General features: G+C 43.4%; 1 protein-coding gene across 3 annotated transcripts in view; it reads right to left on the bottom strand.

Annotated features, from left to right (window-relative positions):
• Positions 1-2,772, bottom strand: part of drd2a (dopamine receptor D2a) — a 31,050-nt gene extending 28,278 nt beyond the window's left edge. For 2 of the 3 annotated variants that reach the window (XM_060075158.1, XM_060075160.1), the window contains exon 1: positions 2,331-2,772. The gene's annotated coding sequence lies outside the window, so the exon portion shown is untranslated. The remainder of the gene's footprint in view (positions 1-2,330) is intronic. The other variant, XM_060075159.1, reaches the window with a different exon arrangement.
• Positions 2,773-11,412: the final 8,640 nt, after the last annotated feature.

The raw sequence follows: 11,412 nt of genomic DNA, 5'->3' as shown, positions 1-11,412 counted from the left end.
TGTTCCCTCCTGGTGGCATCCTTCAAGGGTTTCCAGCATCTGGGATTTTTATCACCAATTGACCGGAGACTGTTTCAATCACTTATTGCCTGGTTCTAACTTAGTGGAATTTCTCAGCAGACAGAGAGGCCAATTAGAGTGATTTCTATTCAGAAAACAACTATAAAGCATAAAGAGACTGTTGTCCCCTACATGTGAATCCCATTGCGATTCTCCATTGAATTCTCTGTTGGTTTGATTGCCTTTATCGCAGTGCTTTAACTGTAATTGCACTGCGTTGTGGGCTTGGATCTGCATGGATGGCGGTGTTTGTCTGTCGCTGTAGTCTTGTAGTGTGTGATAGTGTAGACACAACTTTCAGTACATAACAATTTTTTGGAAAGTTTTGAAAACATGACATTATCCTGTTTGCGAGTTTCAAAGGTGGAATTGTTTTTATTGATCATTGCAAGGTAAGCTGCAAGGAAAATACATGTATCTCATGTATTGTGACAGTTTCAGTCTGAGTTAAGAAACAAGGTTTATCTGTTTCCTGCTATCTATCTCTCTCTCTCTCTCTACCTCTTTCTCTCTCTCGTCTGTCGCTCTCTCTCTCCCTCTCTGTGTGTATGTATATATATATATTTTATATATATATATATATATATATCTGTTAAGTGAAACCTCCTGAGAGCAGGGAGCCTACAGACGTGTTATCGCAGAACATACAGATGTTTCTTCAACCGTGACTCACCTCAACGTTAACAGTCTGCTTTGATGTCACGTTCAGAAGGAGAGAGATGAAATTAACTGGATCACTGGTTCTGCACACTAATTCCCTGCTTGTTTATCCCTCCCCCCGTCCCAATCATCCCAGTTTATTTATTCAAGCCATTCCAGAGATGGAGAGATAGTGTTTAAACACTGTGGTCTTCTAGGGACATTCGCTCTGTGTGTGTGTGTGTGTGTGGGGGGGGGGGGGGGGGGTCCATTGGCGCAAATGAGCGGGTTCGACAAACACCAGCTACAGACTACTCAAGCATGACTGTTTTGTACACAGTGAGGGAGAGGGGATCCAACAGAGCATAATAGGAATGCACCAGAAAAACAGAAAGAAAAATCCATATGGCTGAAAAACGCAACACAGTGTGGCTCCTGGGTGTAATCCAGTGTTTACTCAGGCTTAAAACCAACTGGGGATAAGTGACGGGCTAATAGTGTGGTTATGGACCCATTTGTTTGCAAATAGCCTGCAACACCAACTTTAACGATATTGGGGATTGATTTATCGTATGTTTTGCTGTAAGTCACTTACGTAAGTGACTTACGTTATTGCAACAGTAGTAATATACAGTATCACGTACATAACATGCTGCTCCAACATGAAGGTGAACGATGCAACACCACCATTCTACTTGCTGTAGTTTGGTCTGGCTTTGCGAGACTACAACACCACTGATGAAATAAAGCTTTCTTCGAAGCTTTCTTCAAAAACAAAGAAGATCCTCCCTCATGTCCTGATATAAGTAGAATTGCCACCCAGCTCAGCCAAATCTGCGGTGTATTGCTTTGATCTTCTAAGGGGTTGAGGGCTCAGATTGAGTCAGGAAATCACTTTTTCACGGGTCTATACTATCTGTGTGTGTCTCTCAGAGCGTCCTGCGTCCTGGAGCTGAAGATAGACGAGGTGTGTTTCACGGGGTTAGCTGGGAGATCTAACAGCCAGCAGCTCCACCACTGAGCGCAATATTTCCACCACATAAATAACATCGGACCTCCGACCTCAACCCAATTTACAGCAGCTCATCGGGCTTACGCATCTCCATCAGATACAACTTCTCAGTCAAACTTCACAGTTTCGAGCGTGAGAAAAACAATAATGTGGTTTGTAGAAAGCTTCACTGGTCACGATCGATATGCAATCTATTTATGTTCCAGATTCGTAAACAAATAGGGCAAAAATACTTAACGGGCGGTAATTGTATCCATGAGAGGAAAATAAGGATTGTGTTGTTCTCTAATGCGATCCAATAGAACACCCATGCAGAAAACCCCCGAGCCTTTACAATAAGTGAACTATTGAGTTTCATATTATAACGACATTAGTGCAAACCAGATGTGAAACATAAGATACGCATGTGGCCATTCAACATCGCATCTTAATTAATTTGATAACAGATGCATTTCATCACTTTTTATTGATACAGCCCGAATCTCCTCCTCAGAGTCCCAAGTGCTGTTAAACGCTGGTCCATTTCTTTACTAAAAAGGGTTAAATGTGGGTGTGATCTTTGAGAAGTCGACAGAATCATAAACTTCATAATCATAAACAGAAGAGCCATATGTCTTACCTTCACGCCATAAGTTTGACTCAAGCACTGCTTGGACAGGTACGCCTTTTTAAATCCAAGAATATTCACATTCAGCTTTCCCCGTGTCTTCTGCGTGCTTGCTCATGTTCTGTAGTTAAAAACAAGTGAAGAGAATGTGAATGTAAAACGTGATGCCCAGGGGTCGATGGTGCGAGGCATCCGTGCTTAGACTATCCTAGTCTAAAAAATGCGTTTGAGCAAAACGAGTTGTCTTAAAAAAAAACATTCTCCCTCCTTCTAGATATTAGGTGAAACCTTCAGGTATGTTCTTTTTTTATTCGGTTTATGTTTCCTCCAAGCAACCGTTGATAAGCGCGGCGGTCCGTGTGGTGTCCGGGAGCTTTACGCACCGAGTGCGCACGGCTTGGTTTCCTCTGAGGAGCGACTGGGAGGCTGGAGACCTCAGAGCCACTCTAAGAGGCTGAGGAGGAAGGAGTATGGAAACATCGAGGCGGGGTTTCTCATCTGTTTAACATGATAGGGATGGGGTGTGCATGACTTGTTATGGGAAACCAAACGCGTGCTTTTTAAAAAATGAATGGATGCATATTCAGTGAGGTTTGACGTGAGGCGAATACGAGGAGTTACGAAAGAATCGTAGTCCACTATTTTTTCGCGTTGCCGTCCATTTTCAAATTGTTATTTTAATTACGACTCTCGATTAGACCTGTCTAAATCACACAATTTGGAACAAGTAGGCCTATGCATTTTTACGACTGCATTTATAGCCTATACATAAAAGTCAAAGATAATATAGTAGGCTGCAGATTGTCTTTTGGCCTAGTCTATAATCGTAAAATAACTTTGATAACGTCTTTTTTCATGTCCTGTACGACCTGATAGTTTGTGCTAATGCTAACTTCAAGTAGCCTACAACAAAAACATCTATTCCTTACTATGATAAACACCAAGAAACAAACAGGGCAAACCGTGAGTTCAATCCTTGAGTTTATATGTTTAGAGCATTTCGGGGGCACTTAAAAGGCCACTATTACACAAGGTGTGATTGTGATTAGCCCTTAAGCCATTTCAAAATCTGTCCGGCCCAGTGATGTATTGACATCATAATGGTGAGTGTCCACCTAAATGTACAGGCAGGGCAGTGTTTCAAATGGCTTTTAATTCACCGGTGGTGGTTTAATAGTGGCCCTTGAAAGTAAATAATCTTTCCATCCTCTTTTCTCTATTGTTTTCTGTAGTGTTGTTTTCCTCGTCTAGGCAAGGCAAGGCAAGGCAACTTTATTTATATAGCACTTCTCATACACAAGGCAGGCTTTAAGTGCTTCCCATATAAACATTGTCATACAATAAAATAAAATAATAAGATAAGTAAAAGAAAACATATGCAAAAAATTAGTAAACTAGATAGAAAATAAAGGCAAAGTTAAAAAAGCATTTTAGAAAGTGCAATGTACTTAAGATCAGATCAACAGTCTCTGGTACCCACGTCGGGACTCCAACCGACCTAAAGGAACTTGGTCCTTTCTCTTGGACTCAAACCCGGATTCTAGGACTCTAACCCAGACAGAACTCGGGTCTCAAACCCTGCAAAGTTCATGTCTCTGACGTCAGGACTCCAACCTGACCTAAAGGAACTTGGTCCTTTCTCTGTGACTCCAACCCGACCTAAAGGAACTTGGTCCTAGCCCATCCTTATCTCGTGAAGTCAAGAAACACCAATGTCTTACTCAATCAGCACAAATTGTAATCATTTGAGTATGTGTTGTATTGTGTATGCTGTGGCTATATTGTAAACTCCATATTGACACCATTTATATAATGTGAAAAACATATCCCAAACCCTGACCTTGGATGATAAAATTCAATAGTGCAGAACAGACTTTCTTGCGAGGTCAAGGAATATATAATATTAACAAATAACCGGTTTTGGGGATTTGATTCTAGTGATAACTTCCCCCCCCCCCCCCCCCCCCCACACACACACACACACACATACACACTCACCTGTTCTCTCTCTCTCTCTCTCCTTCTCTTTTCACTCTGACAAACACAAACACACACACACACACACACACACACACACACACACACACACACTCGTGCATGCACACACACAGACAGACACACTCACTAGTAAGCACACATGCACAGACGCAGACACACATACACACACACACACACACGCACATTTACACAACCTCATATACAAGCACGCACATTTGCACAGACACACACACACAACCAAACTTACACATACAAACAATGCACAAGTTCACACGTACCCACACAAACAATTTCCCTTGACTAGTTATGAGATTTACAAACAGTCCCGGCTCCCATAGGACACTTCTGGTGATACCCGATCTGGCCTCGATTAACTTGGACTGATGAGAGTGCGGTGGCTGAAGACTATATAAACCACTTCAAACCGGACAGCAGCACCCATCTCTTAACGCTACATTACACACATTGCTATGTTTGAGATTTTATTTTGCGTGAAGAGATTTTTGTTTGAGATTTTATTTTACGGTAAGAATGATTTCTCTCCCTTGTTGTTCTTGTCCCTCCTAGTCATCCAGCGCACATCCCTCCCATGGGGGCTGGAGGGAACCTCGGGTGCTCCACACCCTGGACCTGCAAAACGTACACCAGTGAGAGTAAAGCTAAAGGGGATATCCATTGGAAAACTATCACTCACACACAGGAAAACACACACACACACAGGCACACAGACACACACACACACACACACACACACACACACACACACACACACACACACACACACACACACACACACACACACACACACACACACACACAGGTCACACACAGGCACAAACATACACATACACCACCCACACACACACACACACACACACACACACACACACACACACAGGTCACACACAGGCACAAACATACACATACACCACCCACACACACACACACACACACACACACACACACACACACACACACATACACACACACACACATGCAAAGGTCCCACAAAGGCACAAACATACACATACACCACACACTCAGGCACACACAAACACACACACGGATACACACAAACCCTCACATGAACAGACAGGCGCACAGGCACACACACACAAACATACGCATACACATGCACACGCCACACAAACGTACACGCACCAAACAGATACTCACACAGACACACACACACATAACAGATGTGTGTGTGTGTACTCTGTTCAATCCTTGACTTTATCCTTTTCTGAGAATGTTAATGGTGCTTTGGAGTTCTAAAACAGTTTGAGAGTTATATTGATTTCAAATAAGTTGAAATTCCCCTCTATGAAACCACTGTATTGCCCACACATAGCTTAGCACTTAGCACACTTAGCACATACAGCACACTTGGCACATTAGCATGACATTGAGCATGTGCTGTGATTCTGCCATTGAGCACTGACGCCCTCCAACCCTCAAGGAAAAACACATTCAACTGAATACAAACACAAGATATCTGAGACAAAAAGGAAATAGAAGTCCTTGGCTGCGGTCACATCGTAGCTTAGTAAGGTTCCTATCTGAGTGAAGTGACATATCTATGTGGCAGCCACGATAAGAGCTGTTGGTATTCTCTAAATGCTAAGGAAAGGTACTTCAATACTTTCTTTCTTATCTCCTTTAGCATAGGTTGCACTAGCAACCCTTCCAGTTGAAAGTAGATTATGCCTTCCCACAATCCCTTGCGGCAGGAATATCTTAAGTGTCGCACCATTCAGCCGTAATTTTCATACAATCATAGTAATTCATGCGATTACAAATGATTGGACAGGAGGGTGATCGTGAGCAACCCCTTCTTTTCCAAATGAATTCTCCTTCACGTCTTTCCCTGACCTTGTGCTGTTTTCCATCGAGATCAGGGAACAGTGCTGAGGAGAGGACACAGGATGTAATTATTAGGACGGTTTCGACCGGAGCCCTCCTGTAGGTCAGATGAGGACTGTGATTGTGATCAGTTGAGCTGCTCAATGCTACGCACTGTTTCCCATCGGGTCACATGATGAGTGAGACCTTTTAATAAAGTGCTATTCTTCAAAGTGGCCTTCCTTCCTCCTCCATCAGAAAAATCGAGCCATGACAACACAGTCAGGGGGCGATAAGAGCGGGGGGGGGGGGGAGCTACAATGAATGGCTCAACAAAGACAATGAGTGCACTTTAGAACTGTGATGGTGGTAAAGAAGAGCTTGGTTTGAATAGAAAACAACGTCCACCAGAGACTAAATCGTCATATCAAAGGAACGACTGGCACGTTGATTAGCATAGCTTTCTCAGACGGATCCATTCTGTTGGTCCATTCTGGCTGAGTAATTACATGTCTCGGAGGAGGTTATGGAAGGCTTAAGTATTAACAACACCCAATAGGGCTTACAGTTTCAAGGATAAAGAAACATGGCATCTCTCTAAGCCCATTGAATTGTAACTGTTTTCTGAAGAATAGGCCGTTGGACTGGGATTGTGGAATTGTGAGCGGTTGAAAGTGTTGAAACTGCTGAGGGGGAGAAAAGGGTCGGAAGAGGTCGGTTATCTAAGCCCTTTGTTTCTCCCTCAGCTTTTCCATCTGAAAAGCTCTCCGCCGTTGCGCTATGTTGACGCTAACGGTTCGGCAAAAATAACGGAGACAAAAGTTGTGAAGTGTGGAAGAGGAGAGTGTTGGGGAAGGGCAGGACTGAGGAAGGGCGGGGCATGTGTAGACAGGATGAAGAGTAATGGCCGAGAGAGCAGGGTTTATTGTGGCAATCTCTGAGCCAAGGTCGGCCAGCACTAAACTTGCCAAGGTGAGCCCCAGCATGCGCACGGACACCTCAGAAGCAGGCGCTGTTGATCTCTCCTTCCATTCACACCTCCATGAATCACGGGTCGTATTGTAGCGTGCCACAAACCTGTTTGGCTTTGATGATGCTTACTCACTCAACTCAACCCAGCACCCAACTCCCTGTGTGCGGGGCGGATTGGTTGGTTTTTACTAGGACAACACGCAGTACGTTTGAACAAAAATGAAACACTAGAGGAAATCAGAATTCAAAAGAGGCAATGTTGCCCTTAGGGTTGTTTGGTATGCTCAATGAAAACAAAAGCGAGGCCACTGATTTTGCTTTTAAAAATTAAATAATCTGTTGTCTTCATGAAACAAAAATGTGTAAAGTCAGAAATCAGATTCCTGGAATTATTAAACTTTTTTTAATCCCATCTGGGTAGCCTATAAAACGAGCCCTGAAGGCCATCACAACATACACCACAGCCATGAGTTCAATATTCATGTTGTCACGATCCTACTGTTGAGTAATGTTAGGCTGGTGGGTAACGGGTGGTCATGGTAACTGTGGGAGTGGCTCCCTTGATTGGCCTTGATTATGGTCACCTGAGGGATCCAAGATTGCGACACATGTCTAGATAGACAGCATGGTGCCCAGTGGTTACACTCCGAAATCATAGGACTTTGTAAAGCCCATTCACCCACATACCAGGACCACACCAGAATTAAGGATTCCTACGGGGAACGTGACCACCCCTTTGTCGTCTTTGTTTGTCTATGTTATATGTCAAAACAATAACTGAACGAGACAGCTACCGTTAGGAACCCAGGTGAGTCACTGCTCACGTAGCCGGAAGCCAGTTGCCTGCCAGCTGTGGTTGGCTACCACTTATGTGTCTCGACTCCTGCATAGACAGAGAGACGTTTTCCATTTATACCATATTGTGCTTTATACTGTTGGTGAAAGCACATTACTGCAAGACACAACAAACTAAAACGATCACTTAGTAGTCGGCATCTTCATTTATTTCACTAAAAGCAAAAATAGAAATAATCAGAATGATGAAGGGAGGGGCAAAATAATGAAAGTTTCATCCTAATCTTACCCCCAATGACATCGGGCCCTGAAGTATTTAAGCGACTATATTTCCATACTAATAAGTTCATTACTGTGTTGTTTTTTCGTAAAAAGGGGTATTTATGTTTCAAAATACCACAAATAAGCCGCTCCGTAGTATATGCTGCATCTTACCACGTATCTTTTCCAACAACCCACATACTTAGTTGAATCGCCCAATGTTGGCAAGTAGTACAATACTTCAGCTGCGGCACGTTGCAGGTCAACTGATGGTTGAGTAGGCCTTTGTGTCTGTGAGTAATTTATCAATTTTGGGGATTTATTTTTAGTTTTGGTTCATAAAATTGTTTTCCTTAGTTTCTGTTTAAAACGTGTAATACCAGCCAGGGGACCTGCATCTTTAGTGGATAATCATCAGAAAGAGCTCATTGCTACACCTTTGACATGGGCATCGGGCAAAGGGCCTGTGGTTCTTTGAAAACGTGAGGGGCTTCACAGATCTCGTGTGAGGACCCTGCTGAGAACGCATTGCAGCACGTCCAACTTTGAACTTTAATTGGGAACTAGCAAGGGTTGAAGATGGTGTAGAGTACGGTCATTAACCAGCTGGAGGGACATGGCTCCTTTACTCCCTGCCAGAGAACCCTATGGTGCATGGCCCAGATAAGTATTCAAAGAAAGAAGAGATCATATGTTGTTGTAAGACAAGCAAACCCAGAGTGGCAGCAATAGGATTTAGATATTAATTTATTTAATTTGAGCTACAGTAAATCCTGATGCTTGTCATTAGGCAGCAGGTAAGAGGATTAGGCAGCTTTGTGAACGGTGCGTACAGGTACACTGCAGAGATCGGTGATACAACTCCATTTGAGTCCTTAGCCACCGCACTCTCTGCACCTAATCCTTGAACGATAATCTGTGTTGACGTACAGATGAATAAAACATTTCTCGATGCAACAGATTTGGAATTATTTATTCACGGCCACACAGTTGGACCTACAAAGACCCAGAAGCAGTAAAAGGTACAAAGAAACTATTTAAGGCCAGAGTTCACGCACACAGAGTTAGGAACCCAAGTGAAATGAAAAATCCGATAGTCACCTTCTTCTTAAAGTTGTGAAGAAGGTGAGAATTGCTGAGCTATTCTCGTTCTGCCACGGAGGTGAGTGATGAAGGCTGTCAGTTATATCAAGAGGTGGGTCACTACAGTAAAATGTCATCTATGTAGATGTTAAAAGATAAATAGTTCTGCTTGGCTTAAGGATATAACTTAAATTCTAGCCTAGTCTAGCAGTACACGTCGCAGTAGCTGAATACCGTCTGACCCAATCAGCAATGCTGACAAACCCATCCATCTAAATTCAATGAGGTTGACAGGAGGACTCTCTGTAGATACTGGAAATTAAATGTGTTTTGAAGTGAGCTGTCAGCTCTTTCCACATTTTGTTTTATGGCTGCTTCTACTTTATGTTCTCCCTCAACGTTTCCTTTAAGTTCAGGGTGTTGTTAAGGGTCCTTGGGAGTGCTATTGTGAACAAATTATCTGATCAAATAACTTTAATCAGCTCCACAACTTCCAAACAAACTTCAGTAAAGGCAAATGATAGCTCACAACTTTTTTATATGAAAGTAAAAGAAGAAAGTTTGCCTTTGTATGATTCATTTGACGTCAGCCCAGACTAGCCCAGACGCTAGTATTGCAATGGACGCATCAGGCCAATGTGAGGCTAATGAACCATCCATCTTTCCTTCGGACTCAAACCTAGCAGGCTAACAATGACATGTGGGGAATACCTGCTACGTCCTGCAGCCAGGTCTGGGACAACGTCTGTTCCGTACACTCTCAGCCAGTAGGAATACACTGTCTGTTCACACACTCTCAGCCGATAGGAGCACAACGTCTGACCACACAGTCTCAGCCAATAGGAGCACACTGTCCGACCACACACTCTCAGCCAATAGGAGCACAACGTCTGACCACACAGCCTCAGCCAATAGGAACACACTGTCTGACCACACACTCTCAGCCTATAGGAGCACAATGTTTGGCCACACACTCTCTGTCATTAGGAGCACTATATCTGACCACACTTTTTGTCTAGTTTGTTATATGTGGTTTGTTTCTTCTCCACTACTCAAACAAAATATGTCATGTGGCCGTGAACGTCACAGCTTCAACTGCAGGATGGTATTTGAGAAAAGGATTTCATTTGCACTGGCAATTAACAAAGTCAGGTGCCGTAACCGGAGTCAGAGCTAATTTTTCTAGCTAAATTATGTCTGGATGAATTGAAACAGAGCACAGGTGAAAGATGGCCCAAAAATGTTGTCCTCAGTTTCTGAGTGTGCAGCATCGTAGCAGGGCCTCCACCCCTGCCCCTGAACCTCCATGATACCCCTGTAGGAAACACATTGCATAAAATAGTTGGATATATCATGTCCAACCCACCACTTTTTAATAGGGTGGTAGCAAGCCGCTAGAGAGGTCAATGATACTTACCTGTTTTCTTTAAAGAAATTCTGGACCGTCTCGTAAAACAAGTCTTTAAAAACAGAACAATTATAAAAGATTCACAAAGCACTGCTGACTGGGCAAGAACTAGACGTGAGCATGAATAAATGGAGCTCAGTGTGTGTGTGTGTGTGTGTGTGTGTGTGTGTGTGTGTGTGTGTGTGTGTGTGTGTGTGTGTGTGTGTGTGTGTGTGTGTGTGTGTGTTTCTGTGTGTGTGTTTGATTGTAGGTTGCTCGAGTGCCTATTCATGTGGATTTGTGTGGGTATCTGCGAATGAGAGAGAGAGAGAGAGAGAGAGAGAGAGAGAGAGAGAGACCTCAGAGTGCCACTGAGACACTTTAGTCACCACAAACCTGGGGTCTAAAGGAACTCTTGTATGTGCTGTCCAAATCAAAGGGTAGCAATTGACTTTGGTCCTGTTTTGTGGCAGCCTGAAGGTTGCCCTCCATTCTTTGGAACTGTCTGCATCTGCTTGGTTTACATACCTCCTCTGGCTGCCCTCCAGAATGGCAATGCCAGAGGTGTGTTTTTGCATTTACATTGCGTGTCTATGCGTGTGATGTGTGTATGTATGTGCGTGTGTTTGTGTGTGTGCTTGTGTGTGTGTGTGTGTGTGTGTGTGCGTGTGTGTGTTTGTGTGTGTGTGTGTGTGTGTGTGTGTGTGTGTGTGTGTGTGTGTGTGTGTGTGTGTGTGTGTGTGTGTGTGTGTGTGT

The sequence above is a fragment of the Gadus macrocephalus genome, chromosome 16 (assembly GCF_031168955.1).
Source record: "Gadus macrocephalus chromosome 16, ASM3116895v1".
Lineage (NCBI taxonomy): Eukaryota > Metazoa > Chordata > Actinopteri > Gadiformes > Gadidae > Gadus > Gadus macrocephalus.
This window is presented reverse-complemented; position numbering and strand designations above follow the sequence as displayed.